Here is a 23267-nt window from a genome sequence, read left to right on the forward strand (position 1 = left end):
GCTTCAGTTTTCATTATTATTTATTCTTACCTAAAAGAAGAACTATTTCCGTATGTTCACAAATAATGTGGGAGTAGAGGCATATATTACAAAATTATTTTTATCAAAAAGGTAACAACTTCGCATGTTGTTTAAAAGGTTGAAACGACACAGAAACAACCAAGTTTAGAACATGATCATGTAGGAGTTTATCAGTATCAGAATCCTCCGTTGAAATCGATGTGCTCATTAAAGTGCCCATTAACACTTGTGGGTCTTTCATTTCATGCGATATTTTCTATTAATCGTAGCCGACAAGCAAGTACTATTTAAAGCATGGCTGGTGGAGCATTTACTTAATGTATCAGTAAAGTGAGGGCTGAGGTTACTTTGCACACCCACCTTCTTCAGTATTACCATTACACCTATCCTTTTCTCGTTACTCCTCATCTGCTTATAATATCGATTTCTAACGCAGCATCCGCCAAATTTTCTCGGTGTGAGGAAATTTCAATATTCTCACCATTGTCGCCATTCTCATCGAATAGTTCCTACTCATGGTCCTAGGACGTAAACAGTCTTTCAACATAGGTGAGTAGGCGACCAATCGGGACTGAGAATTGATTGGCTTCCGGGCTGTGACGTCGACCAATCGGGGTCCTTCTCACGATATAATAACGTGTCGACTTGATGCTCGGCCCTTGATACTGCGAGACAGATTGGAAGTAGAGACATCGCGACCTGCAGGATCACTGGCAACATCGCACCTAACCTCGCAGAATCCATACATGTAAGTACAACGCTACAGCACGCTAGTTTATATGATGTGGAATCATTTAACTATTTCGAAGTTTAACGTTTTGTACTTTGCATAAAATATGCACAAAAAGTTTTTGCTCTTCCTGGAACCAAATTCATAAATGTGGTATCTAGTTTTGCCTGTATATGTTGGATGACTAGGTTTTATGATAATAGGATGAAATAAATCACTTTCTTTGACGATATATTTTCTGCTCCGGTTGCTTTCACCCAATTCTTCTTACGATCATTAAAGTACGATCCCAGACTTACGCCAAAGTTCTTTATGCTATTGATATCACAGTTTCATTGCTATCTGAAGAGTTGTTTGCGATAGGCTTTATTACGCAGCACGTAAGTAATGGCGAGTAAGACATTGGGCCTTCCTTGCCTTATTAACGTATAATCTTTGATAAATCCATTTTCATTAGATGTTGGCATTGCCACTGACAAGATGCCGTGTGTTTTGATATATATATGATATCGCACATCATTAAATCATCAGACTATATTACCACCAATAAAGAAAGACGAATCTGCAATGATGGCTCCTGAAATGAATTCCACGGTTACGACTAGCAGACATGTCATGGCATTTTGTATATGGGAAGTAATGGAACTATAAAATAGATATTGCAATTGCTGGTGGAATGAATGGATATAACAGTAATATTACACATTGATCTATTGAGATTCGTTGAGAAATAATACACGTCTTACACGATGCTGTATTTTTATGACTTCATAGTTTAATAGCTGGTGTTGTCCGGTTGATTGGGGATTGTAATCATGGCTTTAAAAATTCACTCCCTTTTCATCCTCAGAATGCATTATGGATATTATCAATGCAGACATGATACTTACCTTAAATACAATTATTATGTCTCGATTGAGTCTCTGCCACGAAGGTTCAACGTCCAGACATTGACCGAAAATGGACGCAAGATATGTGTTCTTATAATTTCTTATAATTTCTTATAATTTAGCATCCGCTTAAGATACTACTGATTCAGCGTTAAGCAATATCACTGTACAAACTTCGACCATGTTTTCCTGAAGAAAATTATTGTGAGGTGAATACAAGGATACAAGTAATGAAAACACTTGTATGGGTTCACGGTTACACAGAACAACCTGTACGTCAGCCACGCTCAAATTGTTGCTTTCTTAATGAACATCTGAATAATGGGAATAACTACAGACAATCTGGTATTGGTTTGAAGGACAAAACAAGATCAAATTCACTTAATGGTATTTCGATAATATTTGCCTCTAATACAACAGTAGAGTCAGTAGAAATGAAGGTTTCTTACTCTTGAAGACAATAAGGTTACTTTTTAATTCATAAGTTACATGACTAGCCTTCCACAAAGGAGAAATATGAAACAGAGGATGAAAGCTTGTATGGAAGAGCATCAATAGTTTGTCAACGTCTGTATGTTGCTTTAAGCATCTTGTAGCAATATTGTCAGGGAGGAGGACAGCAACAACTGACTTCAAACACCGTAACCATGTGTGGAATCGAACGCCTTTTATCTCTAGTCCAACTAATATATTACTTATTCCACCACCGATCATGTCCAAAGCATGGATACTGACTTATACATTTGTTCGTCTGAACAATCCTGAGGGAAATTCATTATCTGCGTGCATAAGAAGCCATCGGCGCATTCTGCATAAAGTGAGTTTACATAGTGAGAGAAGGCTGCATTAGTTCCAAGTAAGAATAAATACGATCACTATATGTCTGTGTGTGTGAGGTGTGAGAAGGAGTGATGGGTGGGGAAGTGGGGGTGGGTGGGAAAGAGGTGTGGGGGGAGGTAATTGCTAGAAAACAACATTATTTAAAAGAAACTTGTACTGAAAATAGTATTAGATCAAACATTAATTTGTCTTGAATTAAAATTGTCGTAAGCTATACCGAAAAGAATGCGTAACACTCGTATCTCTCATGCCGAAATTGGATTAATAACTCTGCAAAGTTATATTATGTCATTTGAAATTACATAAGGACGCCTCCAGGCGGCCCACATTGACAAAGTAATGTACGAAGCCTCGTTGTCTCATTATTGTAGAACAGGAAATTATGTTGTTATCTGACATACCATCGCCTGGTGTCAGGCTTAATGGCTGTATCCAGGAGTGACGTAAAGAGAGTGATACAACGTCTCATTTGCTGTAGTCGATCACATTTGCCACAATACTTCCCACTTCTTTAGCAACATTAGAAGCCACACGGGCATTGGTTTGAGCGTACTTATTGCCTGCACTGAATATTACTCTATTCTCCAACACATCTGATACGACTGAAGTACCAAGGGAAGTATGCATGTCATACCGTGTCCATTAACGCATCCACATATACATGTTATACCATTTCTTCCTGGCAATATATACTTGAATTATTTAACATGTTGCTTCTCAGATTTCACATGCTGTGGGGATGTTAGACTAATAAATCTGAAGACATGAGTGTTTAAGGCTACCAACCTGCTATTAAGTCTAGACTGTCACATAGACATCAATTTCGGGAGCCTTTCTTGACAGTAAGTTAACAGATCGACCATTCCTTCCAAAATGAATCATATTAGTGTTACAGCATCACGACACACTCTTTGTGTTCCATAAGAAGAATCCGCATTCTGCCAATTTATGACAGAGGTAAGGTACGTGACTCTGACATCCCGGGTTTGATTCCAATATTGGTACAATGTGCGACTTCCATTTCTTATGACTCTTTGCTGATATTTGAAGAATATTGGGAAACTATTAAACGTCAATGAAATCAGCAGATTCCATTGGACGTAAACGGGAAAATGAAGGAGAAAATTACGTGAACGGATCACTGATAATCAGGTATGACACCAGGTGTTAGCGAATAGGGTAAGCATGTCCTCCCCTACCAAATCAACTTACCCTTTCCTCAAGCCTATGGTTACCTTTGTCTGTGTTCGCAATGTGTTCTGAGCAGTCCAAATGTCATATCCACACATTGTCCTTGCCTCAGGATAAGAGAGCAAAGCACTTCAAAGTTATAATAGAAAATAAGAAAAAGGACATACACTCGACGTATTCTATATGATATATCGACCTCAGACATTCCCAAAGTGGTTTATCATTTACTTATGTTGCGGTAGGAGTCTTTCATACCGATGAAGTATTCATTGGTCCATGGTCAGAGAAAAGATGGCCGTCCAATAGAGAGAGAATAATTTAATCGGTATAAAGGCCTTGGCCCGTGTACAATAAATGTGATATATGATGTATAGACAATGTTTTTTAAACATTTATATAGATTTAAACATACATGCTTCCTCTAGCATTGGATAGAATACCTTTTAGATAGTGCATGTTTAAAAAATAGTGAATTTTTTATAAGTAAACTGTTATCTTTGCATGTTAACAACTTATGATATTTGCTTAAAACTAATGGACAGTTAAAATGAGGACTCCATACATTGAAGTATACGTATCACACCTGATACATATGGCGCATGCATATTTAACTGCACCTAATGGATACGTGTACATCGTTTTTCAAGACTATGAACATTACTCCGCATTTGAATAAACTACAAAGAGTCAACGCCAAAGAACTACTTTCAATTACGTGGCGATACAGATTCCATTGCGCGCAAAGCAAAATAGCATTGAAAACCAAGACACTAATTACCATCAAACACATAAATAAATATCACCAGAAATGAAATGAACATAATTACGCTGCCACTGTCAGATCTAAGACATATAAAATATCAAGATGTAATTAAAGACGTTGCCCCCGTCTGCCTTTAACGGTATAATTTGTCCGGTTTCATATTTAAGCAAAGCATGTTAATTATCTAACCTGCTATAAATACAAAACACATACCTTACGCCGACGTAGTATCGATTTCCTAGATGTCCCAAGACAGCTGTCATTCCTTTAGTCGTCACTCACAAAATATATCATGAATGACAACCCACATGAACCTTAACGTAATACAGTTAATTTGAAAACTTGAGAAATGTTCTCATTGAATAACATCATTAAATGGAAGTTAGCAGACAAACACAGAACAATTTGAAACAAAATGGGATTACAGATGGTTTGAGTCTAGCAACTCTTTAATAAAAGAACTGAACTAAAATTTACGGAACCTTATTTCAGTAAGTGCGCAGCTTACAGACCGCAAGGTCCACAGTCTATGCGCTATACAGCGGCAATATTGGAATAACACCGTCTTGTTTTGACCTTATGTTATATTGCTACTTGAACCAGCACCCAGACCACATCAATCTTCGGCTGCTGTGCGGTTTTGTTAGAATTTGAGACCGGCTCATAGCAAGTGATTATTTGTTATGGTTACAGGGGAATAAAGCCTTCATCCTTGACGCCTCGTACATATGATCAACTGCAGCTTTTACACTATATCACAGATGGCGTGTTGCAGGACTAAAAAATATGGATTATGATTTTAGAATTGAATACTTACAGTAAAATTATCAACTGCTGATAAGTTTTGCTTTTGGTAGTTGAGATACAATGACAAAAGTGAGTGAGTATGGTTTTACGCCGCTTTTAGCAATATTCCAGCAATATCACGGCGGGGGACACCAGAAATTGTGCCCATGTGGGGAATCGAGCGTTTTAATTACTAGGCTACCCCACCGCCCCGCAATGACAAAGTCCGAGAGACGCTGTTAAACATAGGTAAGACGGAAGAAGGTAACAAATTTCAAATTCTTATCTCTGTCAGCGACAAATTCTTTAATCTGGACTGGCATGTTTGTGAAAACTGAACGAGAAAGTTGCCACTGAAAGACTGCGAGATTTGTTTGTCTTTGTTTTAAGCCGCACTCAGCAACATTCCAGCTTCAGGACGGCGGTTTGTAAATGATCTGAACCAAACAATCCCGTGATTTACATCATGATTGTCTATATAAGCATCAATTACGTCATCGCGCCTGGTCACCCCATCCCATTATAGATTATCATGATGCATGTTGAACATATCCATAAAAAAAGAAAACATATTTGTGTACTGCACGAGAGTTTAAAGAAAACTATCAGGTTACCCGTTTCATGAACACCAAAAACTCGTTTTGAATCCAAATTTCAAATCATTTTCGCAAACGTATTTTATCATTACTATTTGATAGTTAATGACGTGTTATATTGCATTCAGAATGTCACATATTTTACTTTCTGCAGACATTTCTCATATGTGTGTAGACGGTTTTGCCGTTTTCTAAAAACCCAATCACTTGAACACTTGAATGTGTCAGTTGTTTGAGGAAGTCGACCGTTTGCATTGGCCTAAGGGTTTGCGATCACATCGATGTGTCCTATCCCAACAAGAAGAACGTTTATTTCTATGCAAGAAAATGCATATTCACCAGGCTAACAAACAGTCTCTGACGAAAGTCATGTATACAGTTACATTTGATAAACCACAGCAACAACTTCGTAGAAGTTTAATAAAACAAAGAATCGCATACTTAAATATCACATCTTATTCTTGATACTTTTCCCTTATATACAGAGGGAAACAAATAAGGGAACACCACTCCATGGCAGGGATCCTTAATTTATTCTCAGATTTCCTCCCACTTCGCTATTCAAAGCTGGTGCTGAAAACTGGAACATATTAAAGGAACGCTCGAAATTTCCTGTGTTCCTTTATTTGGTACTCTCAGTATATATGGTGAGAGCATCAGATGCTCCTCGTAAATGAAAGAGTTGCCATTTCTGCAGAAGAGTTCTACAGTGAGTGAGTATGGTTTTACACCGCTTTAGCAATAATCCAGTAATATCACTTGGCCACTAGAAATGGTCTTCACACATTGTAGCCATGTAGGAAATCGAACCTGGGTCTTCGGCGTAAGGAGCGAACACTTTGACCACTAAGCTACCCCACCGCCCCGTACTACATGTAGTCCAGTGGTCGAAAGGCATCGCTTTCAGATTTGTACTGTGATCTTCGATTCCGATTCGGAATTCATCGGATTATGGCCCTTGATTTGTCGAGTGAAAAACTTCGAACACCCGTCTCCCTCGGTCCTTTCTCCCACACTAAGTTGACACGCAGCAATAGAACCCTTAAGTGATCTTACTGGCGTTAAATCCAACCCATCCACACACTCATTCTCTCTGTTACGTGTAATGGAAAATCAAAATGGCAATGAACAACATGGCTTCCTTCTCCAAAGCCAATGGGAGCTGATATAATTTGACACATGTCAACATTGTTTATTCACTTGACATTAGTCATGGTGCTGTAACCGAAGCAGGAAAGAAGTATTTGGAGAAACACCTAGTCCCATCACAGTTCGTGACGTACGCGTGGTTGCTATGGCGTCTCTGTTGATTTGAGAATATCCCAAGATACAGATCACACGCTTTGTCGAGAGAATTCACACTCGTAACTTTCCACTTGACGCAAGTGGGTGTTTTGCCACGAGTTTTGGCTGTTTTTCACTATTTACGCAAGAAGGTAACAGATACTTACTTTTTGAAATGTATAAAAACTGCCAAAATACCCACTTGCAAGACTGATTACAAAAAAAGGCTTCCCTATAGTCGCATGAGCGTTTTTTTTGGTTTTTTTGTGGTTACCCATTGGTGCTTGGCTGTGGTTTTTCTTTCGGGCTTTCTTTGCTACAGTTTATGTCCTCTACAAGGTACAGAGAGAAAATACAATTACCTCTCATATAGGAACACCTGGATCTGTTTCGCCCTTTTGGTAATTAACTTCGTAAGATTCATTGATGTATTTTTATATCTCCGCTTCATTTAGAATATTCATAGAATACAATCTCCAGCCTGCGCGGTGTCGCTAACCACCAGCCGTGTTCAATAAATAATGAGGTGATAATTAAGGGCTGTCTTCTCTCAAGGTATTACATTTCATAGACAATTATTTATAGTCACTGTTTCAAATCACAATGCTTCCTGGGTTTTTTAGAATATGATCACATAGATCAATAATTCCAGTATTATACGTACACACGTCATACTGTATTCATATTACAAAAGTGCGTTCATCAGTCCACAATTATCAATACAAGATATATATTTATCAACTGTCGATAATTCTGTAGTTATTAAATCTATCAAATTGAATAGAATCTAAGGTGTATGAGTTGGACAATCAGAAAGACATATCAAAGAACCCATCAGGTTAAACAAGTCGTGTTGCTCTTACTGCCATTAACCGGCTGTGTGGAAAAGATTAGAATCTGAATTAAAGGATTTCTCCCCACTGATTGAAACACTTGACTTATCATTGACACCGTGTTTCAAAATGGCGGCCATCTTTAAACAAAGCTGTCCTGTTCGGTGACTTCCGGTGAGGGCTGACGTTAAGGACATTAGACGTGCTTTTGGAGGTCACTAGCTTGGAAACTTATATCATTGCGCATGCGTATCGATATTGTGCTCGATACATTGATGCTACTCGGCTTAGCAGGACGGACGTCAGATATCCGCTTAAATTGTCAGGTTTAATGGTTTTGGACATACTTATTTCATGGTCAACAAAATGAAACAAGATATCACCTCCGTACTTCAACCAGTTGAATTTCTTCCCCGAGGATAACGATCAAAAAGCATCACATCACTCAGCGCAGGGATCCTCATATTCAATATGCCAGTATTTATTCCAGGAATAAGGCTATCACTTCGGACTTTCTTGAACTACTATTCTAATTTAATTTGAACCAAATTCACTAACTCTCTCAAGGTAAGTTAACATTCCCTTGTCAATAACTACGATTATCGAGCATAGCTAGCATAGAATTAAAATGATATTCTCTCCACATGGAATCTATATCATGTTGTTTAACGATTGCCACCACAGTTCTTCCTAATCAAACCAAATTAATAGTAACACCAACAGGAGTGTATGCTGCTTAATTAGGAAACAAATCCGTAAAATCTCCTCTGTGCATGAATACGTTTCATAAGTATTTTTTTCTCAGTTCCATATAACGAGAAAAAATAAATCTCATTTGGCTTGCGGTATGAAAACCACGTCAAATAAATTTATGTTAGAAAATTTGGCCCGATTATATTTGTGCTCGTGTTTTTATAATAATTCTTCCCCAAAACGGTAAACATCTGAGATTTGCATCACCTGCGACATTATTCCTACACTATCGGAATGCAACTAGAATTCTGTTCAAAGCGGTGTTACACCAACTCATTCACTCAGAACAAGCTCGAATTTCCACATTCTGCTGACCAGGTGAGCTCAGTTAAAACAGAAGCACGTGACGTCACCCGTGCTTTTGACGTCATGTCAGACTCAGAGTAACGTCACGTCTTTACACGATTTCCCGTAGAGAGTGCTTCAGAAAATGACTGAAAACGTTTCAGCATTTCAAACTATACATGAACACTTTGCTACGAAACTTAAAGTTACGACAATCAAATGCTCAACCAACGCACAAATAGGAAAGCACACAATATTTATCCACTAAAATAACTATGCAACCGTTGAAATCTAATGAGTCACGGTGGTTATCATATGGGGTATATAGTTGTTCAGTACACAAGAACCCACTTGTCACACTAATGAGGTTAGCTTAATGCAGTTTCGTAATGTGTGTTGGGCTACAAAATATCACTTAATTATTCAAATGTTCTAAGTCTGCGATATGGTGTAGTATTAGCCGTAGTAGTAGTTTGCTAGGTATCTTTCGGTCTCAATTTATTTATCATTGATAAACATATAATATATAGAATTCTAGTTGCATTCCGATAGTGTAGGAATAATGTCGCAGGTGATGCAAATCTCAGATGTTTACCGTTTTGGGGAAGAATTATTATAAAAACACGAGCACAAACATAATCGGGCCAAATGTTCTAACATAAACATATATATATTTTTTAATAGCTTTAATTTCAGGAAACGCACGCACATGTTACAATTTGAGCGTGATAAAAATACCACTACGGTCCGGTTCTGTTTATGCTGATTGCCTGTACTTTAACACTGACATCAGCATATAGTAACTGTGTGCACTTCCCCTTTCAGTTTTCAGTTTTCTCGTTGGTTCAAATTTCTCGTATCCATCAGCTTTGATCACCAATTATCAGCTGATACATATTAAACTTAAGTTTATTTTCATCAGCCCCTTGGCATCAGGCGTTCTCTTGCAAATTGGTGAAATAAGATTAACTGCATGATTAAGAGCACCACGAATCTGTTCTATATTTAAATATCTGCGGATTTCTTCAGAGACAAAACACCTGTATGGTTGTTTGACCAGAGGGACGACTTCAACATTCCAAATTTAACTTTACCTATATGTCGAAACCTATATGTCCAGACTTGGAGATTTTGGAAGACATTTTCAAATTTGACTGTTCAGAAACAAAATTATGTCTGACGCCTTGCTATGACTTGTAACATGGGTTTTCTTTCACCTGAACAATTGTCTTGCCCTTGCATGTGTTTGTAACGGGTAGGGAAGCAGTGCGCTCATCTTTTCTGCAGTACACTTGACTTGCCCTGGCATGTGTTTGTGACGGGTAGGGAAGCAGTACTCTCATCATTTCACCTGAACAATTGACTTGCCCTGGCATGTGTTTGTGACAGGTAAGGAATCAGTGTTTAAACCATCACTAGAAAAACAAAGTGCCTCTTGAACACATGTTTGTGATGTAGCTGTAGTCGTACAATGGATAACAGTTTCAGGACAGATCTGTTATGAAATTGGGAAATAGTTTTACCTCTTTTATTTCCCAGTGAGCTGATAAAGGCTATTAAACATGAGTACTCACTGTCGACGAGCACTACCGAATCGATCAATCTAAACGACTATTTGAGGAAACGTGCTCGTAAATTGTAAATGCTGGTAAAACATTTCAAACATTATATGAATGGTTATGTGCAAAGTTTCATGATTTAGTATACTGATCCAAATACAAGCTGAAATGTCAATTGCAGGGAAATGCAGCACTCTAAATTGAAGGATGCCAAATATTGAAACAATATTGGTAAATATGTCTGGCTCAGTGGCTTTAATTAGTATCAGCACTGACAGGCCCCTTGTGTTTGGACTGAAGCATGATATCCTTGAACGAAATATGGGCACAATATTGACGTGGTCAAATGTAGGCACAACGGTACATTTTCAGTAAAAGCAAAATACGGATTTACAAATACATTCGCCGATAACAATCTCTAATATTGTATAGAAATTACGCGACAACACGAAGCAGTGTTTGCTGAAGGGATAGATAATGGCGCACCAGAATGAGCCCTTTGTAAACACAACACTCCAAACATGTCGCACACATGCATAATTTTATTCAATGCAATAATTTTATTCGTCAAGTCAGATCAACATTTGTGTAAAAGTCCTAAAAAATATTCAAAACAAAATATTACAACATTAATTTGTCGTTGATGGAATTGATTGAGCAGCTGGTACCCTTAAATGTACGCGAGTGAGTGAGTGAGTTAGCGTAACGCCACTATGAACCTCATCTAATGCAGTATGTGACGTCGTAGACGTTGTCATTTTTTATGAACCCCGCGAGTATGGTGGTGTTTACAAAGTAAGGATCATATTCAAACAAACAAAAGAAAACGACTTTTCGAAGCATCCGGTACCTTGTACGTCCACATAACTGTGAAAAAGATTTAATGAACAATTGCAAATGAAAGTTCACCATGAAGTTAAGAGCTGACACGAGGCGGACTCCATAATACCACTTGCTTGTTAACGGTGTTAGAACCTACACCGAAACGTCGCTCTCACTGTAATAAAGAAGCTGTTCATCCCAAGATTGTTATCCTTCTTAATGATCTAGATTGGCTGCCACAACATTTCGAACACTCATTTGCTCAATATAAGAGACACATGCGGCAGAAAATGTAAAACATATTTTAATAAGAAACGTAATATATGTATTTGTAGTCTGAAATTATTAATTTTTACAATTTCATTTCCATGCCGTTCTAATCATCATTGGTGTTACTAACAATCGTGGTTAGGTTTCATTTTTCAGAACTCGCAATGTTTGCACGGTCCAGGAACATCTGCCGAGAAATTGAAGGGAAAGGAAACCTGAGCTATCTATTTTGACGTGTACCAATATTTACATAAACCAAGCAGGACCACTTATGCCGTCGGCAGGTACATGGAACTGATACAGTTCATGCAAGGTGATGAAGCACATAGACGTGTTAATTGATTCCGTGTCTTCCAAAGCTACTGATCAGTGTATAATGAAATGAAAAATGAAAGAGACATTTCCACTTCCAAGTTGGTTAACGCTATTTCCCAGACCAGATATAATAGAAATTAGATCTTCGTATCGAGTAAATGTAGAAAGATAGGTAATTTTAGAGCCGTTGCTGGACATGTATGTCATTTTTCTGTTCTCACGATAGTCTGATTCGGTGAACGAATACACTCATTTCTATATTGCCATGAATAAGCTATCGCCATTACAGCCCATTCTTTGTCCGTAATCATATACCGTCACCGGCGCGACTCACGCGTGCAACACGGCAATAGAGCATGTGGTAGTCGTCAACGAATAAAACAACGCCGGATGCCGTTACAGTGTGCTTCATCTCAGAACGGCTTTTGTTTGTGTGGGAGGACCCTTGCTGTGCTTGGCGTCAATGGAGCACAGCTGAGGTTGTCCAATATGAGCATAGTGAATGGGAGATTGGTCTTGAATGTTTGGCCACGGCAGAACATATTCCTCAACAAGCAGCGACCGTCTCCATATGTCGCTCCGAGTGACACGAAATGACGTTAAGTGCATGCTTGGTAGTTAAGGGCATTGATTAACTACGGTAATTCCGGCCTCTGCATAGGTTGGGTAAATATCATCATCTTCAGTATGATTGCATTCTGATTATCATGGTAAAAATCTTTTGTAGTTCTTCAAGAAGAGGAAGATGTTTCTTGCGGACCAACATCCTTCCACAAAGTTTTAAGAAAGGGTACTTCTTAACAAATATGACAGCTACATTTAAAGAACTTATTTATTCGAAAACCTTTGGCGAATACTTTAAGAGATTTTGAAACTAAGAATGTAATGAAATTTAACGCATTTTTCTGCAACAGATTGTAATTGCCTTTTGGCTAATCAGATCATGCCTAAATGCGTTTCACTGGTGTTTATCGTTTGTTGTTTTAATCCTGGACACATTGTCCTATTGTGTGGTCACATAAATCTTCCTGAAGTGTACAAGTCAGACCTTTCGTTCTTAGATCGTAACATGCCATAACATGTTGCTCAGATCCATGCACGCAAGTACTTCTCCGTCTACCCAGGAAGTTTGAGTTTATGGAACAACTGCTCTGAAAAGACCTCTTACTCGTTAGAGGTGTTGAGAGTACTTGATGGGAGACGCTGGCTGGTACTCGAGCATGTCTTTTGCTTTTTGTTGTACCATTAATGCTCCGATCTAAGGCAACAGTTCGGGACAAATCTTCCAACAGCGCAATCAAATGACACACGAGATGTATGTATCACTTAAAGAATTTCACTTGGACAGAATGATTGCGTAGTTTAATGTCGTTCCGAAAACAAGAATGTCAGTGGTCAACCAAAGGAACATTGAAGAGAAAATGGGCAAATACGAACTATGTGATGAATAAGTAGAAGTGTACTCAGTGGAATAAGAGAATTACATGAGACTGTCTCTGGGTCAATAGTATAAACCTTCAAACCAAATCGCGGACAGCATACCGAAAAGTGAATTATAGTATGGAAACGCCGTGGGGACGCAATTATCAGAAGAGGCACCAATTGTGCCAAGACTGGCCACTTTAATCTACTATATTTGTAGCCTGGCCAACTTATCTGTATGAGTGTGTATCAAATTGTATTGTCATTCCTATGTTTGCCATTGAGGCATGGTGGCACATTTCAGGGTGATTTGAATAACGATTCTGTTCTTATCCCGAAGTCTGAATGTAGAAAACAACTGCGTGCTTTTAAGACTTTATTCACTTGAAACACGATTTTGTTTTTCTTTTTATTGGAATGTTGTCATTTGCGCAGAAATTGCATACATGAATGTTAGAAACTGATTATTTTCTAAAACTTCCATTATCAGAAACCAATATTTTTCCAGGAAGATTTTTACCTCAGTTCTTCTTCTGTGAGGGTAGTCGCGATTGAGAACTCAACTATGTAAATGTAAGAATGTAAACAAGTGTGTTTCTTTTGTGCCGGTTGAAGACATAATGTGGTTTCGAAGCTTCTTGACTGTGCGATCAAAGTTGGATCACAGATTTCCATTAACTCCCTCGAGGTGTGCGTGGTAGTGCTAATTTGTTCAAGAAATATGTCCATTGTCCGACTGAAAATATGTCGATGAATAGCAACGTGCCCCCAGCAGTTGACAGTATCATACAATTCCTACAGTTAACCATCTTTATGTAAAGCGGCATTTTAATGAATGATAAATTGGTTACTTAGACTCACAGTCTCCCGAAAAAAGGAATGATCAAATATTGCCGATTCGTCAGCGTTGGATCTCAGAATTTGTAAAAACTTTTTTAAAAGGTGAGGTGAGGTGAGGTGAATTGGGTTTAACGTCGTGGTTGAGAATATTTCGCTCATATGAAGACGTGCATGCGTGTGTATGTGTATTGTACTAGCCAAGACTTAAGCTGGTTTTATAGTGCTAGCCCACTGAGATACCATGCCGCAGTGAAGCATGAATACCCCACTCAGACACATTATACTGACTCCGAGCCGACCAGTCCTTGTTGTACCCATTAATGCCGAGCGCCATGCTGGGACCAACGAATACCATATTTTAACGTCTTTTGGTATGACGCGGTCGGGGATCGAACCCGCGACCTTCCGCTCTCCGGGCGGACACTCAAACCACTACACCACGGAGGCGGTCACTTATTAAAAGACATTTTGGAGGTGTCCCTTAGCTACAAGAGGGTTAATTTCGTTCGTCTCTTGACGTTTCGACAGAGCCATGAGCCATGGAGTCCATAAATCTTTGACAAAGTTGGCGTTGTGCCTTCTGTAGATAGCAGTATGAATAGTTGTTAGTTCCAAGAGTGTTGCTAGTGTTACGATCATCGTGTAGTCACTGAGGGTTTTAGTGACCCAGGTGACGGGGTTTCCATTGATGTTTTCCTGTGTCATCCTTTAATATCTGTGGTTTTGCTCACTTACGTTCGTGGACAGGGCTGAATAATAAATTGGTGAGACCTCAGTATACTTCCCTTTTATATCTGTTTCCAGCTACTTCGACAAACAAAACAATCTGCTTGTTGCGCGGCCAACATGCCTGAATAGTTTGAAAGTTTAAAACAAAACAAAGTCCATGTTGAGCAATTATTATAAACGATGGTCGATTCGTAACGCTTTGTTGAACTCCTCTCTTTTGTTTCTGGGCCTTTAGGTATTCTCTTACTGACTAAAATGACAATATGTCTCTCTGGTCGTGACAGCAGAAGTTTCATTCGGGAAATATCACTCAGTTTCACAAGTTAAACATATATAATCATCTTCAAAGACCAAGAAACGTAACCTTACCTTAAACCGAGAATCTATCAAACCGGGCTAACTGCCAAAATTGTCACATTAAGGAAACTCGACCGATAATCATATATTTCGAAAGATTACAAGTTATAATTATGGACGCAAATCGCCACCACCATGTGTCCAGTGTCACACTGCGATGTCATCACCGCCTGGAAATCATGTTTAATGGTTCAAATGGAGCCATGCAGAAATATCGATAAACTGAATGGTGTAAATGGATTTGATATTTGATACCAATAATCTTGAATAGGGAGATGCGATAATGCATTTTGATACCCGATCTAAATCAGATAACCCATCAATCAGATCCTGTGTTAACTAGGGGTGCTTTAATGGGACTTTTAAACCAAAACGGACATGTTAGTTAGAATGTGTAACATCTTCTTTCAAAATTAACGCTCATCGAAAATCATGATCTTCCACAACTCCGAGGTCCGATGCTCCGCGTGTAATTAGCAGACATTCGACTGTCAGATCATCAAACAATATGTTACTATGAACACACATTTTGGATGGAGGAGACATTGAGCTATTGATCGTTTGGTGTGTTCAGGACTTTCGAGGCCGGGCTTCACGAAGCGGTCTTAGTTTTGCGAAAAATCTTAAATCATTGGACTTGAATATTTACAGGCTGTGTCATGTAGCTGGGATACTGCAGTGTTCGGTGGTTAACATGAACACATATGTCTGACAACATTCCTGACGAGTCCATTGCGCACTTGCTACAGTTTTACATAGTTTATAACCAAATGTATCATGAAGATGATCTCTTTACGTTGTATAACTGTGACAATATAATCACCTGGATTGCGTTTCAAGTAGGAATCACAGTTATGAGTGCGTGAGTGACTTTAGTTTTACGCCACACTCACCAATATTCCAGCTATATGGCGGCGGTCTGTAAATAATCGAGTCTGGACCAGACAATCCAGTGATCAACAGCATGAGCACCGATCTGCTCAATTGGGAACCGATGACATGGGTCAACCAAGTCAGCGAGCCTGACCACCCGATCCCGTTAGTCGCCTCTTACGACAAGCATAGTCGCCTTTTGTGGCAAGCATAGGTTGCTGAAGACCTAGTCTACCCCGGATCTTCACGGGTCTCACAGTTATGACAACAGCCTGTGCTGAAGTATGGGAATTATCTTTTCGAGAAGGTTATCAGAGTGAAGAAAACAGAAACAAAGTTGCGGTCTCTTCATATTGCATTTTTCTGCACCAGTATACTATATTTTTGCAAGACAGGAACTGTAACAGTGCAGTACAGAGTAGCACTGCACGACACAATCATGACGTCACACCACTCATTGTGACGCAAGCGATATCACGTCACAGTTGGATCGAATCAGGGTCGATATATACTGCGAAGTCTGCGGCAAATATGCATTTCCAAGAATATTTTTGTTAATTGTATTATTAGTACAGTGTATTATTATTTAACAATACCTAATGACAATGTTTATGAAAGAGGTTTTTCTAAAGTACATGTATAAATAGCTTCCGTTTCATCCGGCCATCAATTTAAATGTTTCACGCAGAGGTGGTTTTGGGGGTATATATGTTTGACTGGGCAGCCAGTATGGATGCCATTTCAAAAAATTATAATCATCGTTTACCTTTGGGAGTTACGTGTTATAACTCCGCTGCTTTGACAAAACGGGTAAAAAGAAAGTATACACCCTTTTTTAAGGAGGCCAAAATTCAACAAAGATGAACTGAATATTCAAGAGTGATATATTTTGGTACGTAATTGCATTTTGGAACTTACGTTTTCTATATTTCAATGACTGTCCTCCTAGTAACGTCCTGATAACGTTTCTAAATTGCCATGTATGCTTTCTGTTGATCGACGGTTTAGTTGTAATCCATTTCAAACCTAGATTTGTTTTCACGTTTAACATATATTTGCTACTTTGCTCATGCCAGTATTTTGTAATATTTCTAGATTCTTTATTTGCGTCGCAGTTTGCATGTACTTCTTAAGCTAGTCGTGGCGCAAAGAAACCTTCGAGAAATGTGACATTCATCTGCCTCGTGGTCATGGATATTTGACCATTCTCTGCAGTAGAATCAGCTGGAGACCAATTACAGACAAAATACCTCTAGCATGGCACCGCTTCAACGACGATGAGGCACTTTCTATTCGGGAATTGTGTTTTAGCGTGTATGTTTTTCTCTGATAACTTCATTGCAAGATTACACTATTTATTCATAGCCAGAGTCTCCAAGAAGACGTGTGATTGCAATGTACCTGGCCGCTAAACATGAGTATAGAGTAAACATTAGCAACATAAACACATCTGTATATGAGATAGATACAGGGTGACATAGATTGAAGACCAAATGGCAAACAAGAAGATGAATAGCTCATGTGGCTGCCTCCAAATCTACGTGTTTAAGGACGATCAGGAAAACGATGGGAGAGACAGAGGTGCCATAAGTACGGCTTTATGTATCCATTATTTATAAGTACGATTGCTAATTATCTTTGGGGATATCTAACATATTGGAACACTTATACGTAAATACAGAAGCTTTGTCTGAACTAACAACCTATCACTGTTTGTCAACATTGGTGATTCGTGCCAGTGACACTATGATCAAGCGTAAAATACATAACTAAAACTGTCTGTGAAGACGTTCTCATTGCATTGTATACACAGTCATTGCACAATCGTGTGATGGGATGTTTCTGATATGTGTACAGTGGTTATTTAACGAACTTGGAGAATCCGTGTCAGAGATTTGTCAAACAACTTCACGAAACTATGAAATAGAGGTTTATTAGCTGCTCAAGAGTACACTGGATGTAATACAAGGCACCGCACGTTGCTGAGAGATGTGTTTCTTCGGAGTGTGAGAACCCTTTGGTTGTGGGTTCGAATCCATGATTCGCCTGATTATGTTGGTCCATGTTCACCAAACTGTACATGTCTGAAACCTGTATAACTTCGGGCTTTTCTCCCACACAAAGTTGACACGCTGTGAGGTATCTGAAACGCCGTTCAAAGAGGCTTTAAACCAAACCTACTCACTTTCTGTCGATCCAGCTGTCTACATCCGCTATTCCATTCGATTATTAGTCATGGTTTGATGTCACTCTGGATTTGGCCAAAGAAGTTAGGGTTTACGACATTTGTTACTTACAGATAGCCTACGTTAGTAACGCTGATTGACACATGCCATCATATGCCAATTGCGTTGATCGATGCTCATGCTGTTGATCACTGGACTGTCTGGCGCAAACTCGATTAGTTACAGACCGCCGTCATATAGCTGGAATATTGGTGAATGCGGCGTAAAACTAAACTCGCTCACTCACTCATAACTGTGATTCCTACTTGAAACGCAAACAAACAACCAATAGTAACGCTGATTATCGTGCCGAATGTCATACCGAGTTAAAAATTGAGTTAAACCCCCAAGTACTTCACTCTACGTCAATTCTACATCCATGAATATTTGCACACTGCTATACCGTGAGATTTGACCATCCCCTTTCAAACTTTCATTCATTTCAAAATGACGATTTCATCCCTCAGGATTGCAGTCTCCAAAAAAAATATTATCTTCAATTTGTCTGTGTTCTTGTCTTCTTCGTGGTTAATCGAACTGCGACGAAACAGCAATATCTACTTGAATTAGCCAAAGAGCCAACTGTGTCTACCAGGACTAGACAATCTCACCATTACCTCAGAGTAGATGACTCGCCATGCGTTTATTCTGCTTAAACATTTCGTGCATAGGAGACATCGGTTGTCGTTTATTGCCCAACTTGGAATGAGTCGCTTTCCTGTCCAAATATAACATGGCAGTATTCTTGTATTGGGGACCAGTCATTGGCTGTTCCTGTTTTTGGTGGAAGCATTACTATTAATGGAAAGAATCGCCCGAAACAAGATTTTGTCATGAACAGAACAAAAACCCGGATAAGCCTTAAAATAATTTTAAAAGAGTCCGTCTAGGTTTGTCCTGAAACCTAAGCACAGATAAATACTTTGATGTTTCTCTTCTGACAAATATACCGAAAATCCTATACACACAGGTTGATGGTGCAGGTTCCTTAAAATTATGAGAGTTGAACATTCTTGATGTTTCTTGATGTATAGTTAAAGACTACATATAATGGTTAACTTTGATTAGTAAATGAGAATTCATTACGGCGGTACACAACGTACAAACAAAAAGTGACATAAAAATACATCAGGGATAGAGCTCAGATCAAACATCAAAGGCGTGGAATAACGTATCATATTTTTTATGTAAGCGTTCTACAAGAAATCCCCTCTTTCCAGATATTTATCAAAGTAGAAAACTGTCTCTCAGGTGCAGTAAAATAACAAAAGACGGATAATGTCATGGGTTAATGGACCTGAAAATCTGAAGAACACTCTTCCGGAAAGGACATATTGATATGCTGTAATTTCACTAAAGGTTTGACAGATTTAGACTAGGAATGATACATAGTGTCCCTTAACCGTGTAGGACGAATGCAAACAATAGGACCAACACTTAAGCTGTCAGCGCGGCTGCCTTGTTTATAGAGGAAACAGTCCATCCGAACGAATTGCTTCTGTAGGGTACGTCACCAGTTGTACTTGTATGGGAGGAAAACATAAAAACGATTTTCTTCCATATCCATGATGTAGCTGCCATTAATATGAAATTTCATATACAGAAAAATAATATGTTGCTTTTTAAAAATCTGACAAAAGAGTATATGTATCAGATCATTGTGTGGTAAGGTGTAATTGGCTAGACACGGAGACACGGGGCAATCATTTATCCAAATGGATGGTATAATGTGTTCATATTTATGATTCTTGGATTGTCTCTCGGCTAGACAGTCCGACCACCACGCCAACCCTTTGTTCAATTATGAGCAGAGTTCATCTTGGGAATTGTCCTCATCAATGTAATGGGAAAATACACAGTTTTATTGTCTAACGGTGATGTTTTTAAAGTGATTATGTGGACACTACTTCTTTTTGGCACTGGATATCAGAATAGAATAATCTCAGTTTGTGATCATAGGATATCAATATTTAAATACGCGAAAATCAATGCGTTGATAAATGATACTGCATACACATTGCATACAGTTTATGCCATAGTATAAATTTGTGGTGACCGCGTATCACCAGATTCAACGGGCTCTGGTGTTATGGATGGATTCATGCTGAATCACAAAAACATGAATCACAGACGTTTGGCCAAACCGTCAAACATACGCGACTCTACATCCGTTAACATATTACGACGGGTCGTTTATTTGCATAAGGAGAAAATGAGACACATGTGACTGAGTGAGTGTAGGGTTTTAGCAAAGTTACATTACAATTATGACTTGGGGTCGTCATGCATTGTACCCATGTAAAGAACTGAAACTGGGCCAAAGCTTTCCCCTTGCTGCTCAGGAACTGTCAAATCCCACTTGAAACTGCCAATGCGTGAAAATGTAAATGACATGAGCTAATGGTGTGCTTAATCAGACTGTGCTTGGATCATCCCATCCCCTGCTGCATTTATTTATCAAACTCTGTAAAATAGAGGATATTTATGATGCCTCAGATCCACCCCCTAAAGCATGGTCAAAGCGCTGCATTATTACTCCGATCAACGGATCTCATCCTCGGTTTTATTATCAGCTCCCTTGGAAGTATACATCCCTAGCTGCTTGTTAGGCCCTGGATGGTTATCAGTTACACCAAAATGTCTTACCGAACACCCATTTAAGGCTTGGTGGACAGGCGAAAGACGTCGCTCCCCAAAAAACACACCTAATGTGATGTGTGTGCGTCAGTTTCTAAAGACCTGGAAGCTTGTTAATTTGACCTGATGTGTGACCTGTACGATGTACATAGGACCACGTGTCTTTGTGTTTGTGTTTTCCTCCCATGTCCAGATGACTGAATTACCAATCACAGCGGCATGAAGCCGAGCATGCTCTCTCAGTCATACGTATAGTGTTGAGGGATGGAGGCATATGTGCCGGAGCATCTTGTCTGGCCTCATCTTAATCCAGAAGCATAGGCATATCCGCCCGATTCCAAATGATAAATATGTATAAGCCGTGTAATTGTTGAACTAGCACAGAAACATGCAGTTCTGGAAGCATGTGATTGCAAGAGATTATATTAGTTCCCTCAGAACACCGTTTCTTACAGACATATGTGAGTAGCAGATCATGAATAGTTTTGAAATAATAACTTGTTTAGTATGCTACTGTGCAAACCGGATCATAGATCTAAAGAGCTCTGTTTCATACCAGCGTACGTCTGAAAATCTGAGCAAAGACAAGGCTCAACTTCAAATAGACGGGTCACTTTATCATCTTGTAACAAGTTACCTCACAAGAGGAATGCATATTTATTACCTCAACCCTTAGAGGCCGTGATCACAGTAACACATTGAATGAACGCACCGCCACGTAATCCAAATCAATTTTTGTCTTATTGCGAAGAATTTAGACACATAAAGCATCAATCAGATGGTGTAAATATATCCCCGGTGTGACTTACACACAATATCCAGACCTTTGTTTGTCACTCGACTAACCATTGAGGCTATGCATGGGTTCAGGTGAGCTATTATTCCGAGTCATTCGGTCTCATACGTCTTTCTCAGTCTAAAGCAATCAGTGCTAATTACCATCAGTCCCAGCAGGCTTTGCGATCAAACTGCTCAATAGAGGGCGCATTAGTGTCTGCGCTATATTTTCAGCTGAGCATTAATGTCAGAACGGATTATATTGGGGACCGTTTGTGGGGCATGCAGCTCATATTATTCGAATAGGTCCAGTTTAGGCTACAATTTAGAATTTCAATTTAGTCTGTCGTGTTGTGATAATGTTCTTTAATGGTACGAATGTGGTTAAAGTATCTCAATATTGAAATAATATGCTTTAATATTGCAGCAGATTCAATTGCACCACAAGTGAACGTTCTTTATGGAACTCAGATTGTACTTCCCTTTAAAACGTTTATGGTATTTGAAGTAGCTATCTCAGCATTAATCGTGGTGAAATTCGAGCAAATTCGAGATAAATGATATAAAAAAAGGAAATACAATTATTGTTGAATGCTTTATGACATTTACGTAAGGTGTGAACCTCCTCAATGAAATCATGTGTCAACTACCATTGATTGAACGATTGAATTCATACCAAAGGTGAGATGTGAATGTTGCCCAGCAACCTATGGTGGTAGTAAGATGCTATTTAATTGCTTGCGTGACTAGGCTTGTGTCATCGTGTCCCGAGAGCGTGTGTAGCTAGTGGTTCGTAGGATCAATCACAGATTTGTCTGCTCCAGGCTCGATTATTTGGGTGAAACCGTCTTTGCTGACACAATTGACATACAAACACTATCATTCAACAGACACATATTGCTATCATAAAGTAACTGGAGTGAGTGAGTGAGTGAGTTAATATTTAACGTCACATCGGCAATATTTCAGCCATATCGATAAAGTAACTGGATATATCTCCGTTAAAATAATATTCGTCATATTGAGGTAAAATTCTAGTTCCAGTCATGCATCATTAAGCATGATATTAAGATCGGATTTCATCGGCAAGCCTTCTAGTATATTTTCAGTGTTCATTGTTTATCATTAGTTTAATATTTTTTATATTCAATATATTTTTGTGCGAGTCACTATCATGTACCTGAGTCTTAGAAAACTATTCCAAAACAACACGTGAGTTATCATTAGTTTAAAAAGCAGCAGTTGATTCATTGTAAAAACACACAATTCCATCTCATATCATGTCCATAATGGCATATACCGTCTGTATATAAAGGAATTAATTATAATTATATGTTAGCTCTTACTTTCCTCAGATAATGGACTCGTGTGCAAGAATTAGGGTGATTTTCCCTTCTAATGGTTATAGCATAAAATAGCTTAAGTGACCGTTGTAACAAGATGCATTCCAAATATAAAACATTAATGTA

General features: G+C 38.8%; 1 protein-coding gene across 1 annotated transcript in view; it reads left to right on the forward strand.

The window, feature by feature from the left end:
* Positions 1-667: 667 nt before the first annotated feature.
* LOC124273841 (FMRFamide-like neuropeptides 7) overlaps positions 668-23267 on the forward strand; it is a 33387-nt gene continuing 10787 nt past the window's right edge. Inside the window, exon 1 of the mRNA XM_046709149.1 lies at positions 668-769. The gene's annotated coding sequence lies outside the window, so the exon portion shown is untranslated. The remainder of the gene's footprint in view (positions 770-23267) is intronic.

The sequence above is a fragment of the Haliotis rubra genome, unplaced genomic scaffold (genome assembly GCF_003918875.1).
Source record: "Haliotis rubra isolate DU_JTF1 unplaced genomic scaffold, ASM391887v1 Scf185, whole genome shotgun sequence".
NCBI classification, from domain to species: domain Eukaryota; kingdom Metazoa; phylum Mollusca; class Gastropoda; order Lepetellida; family Haliotidae; genus Haliotis; species Haliotis rubra.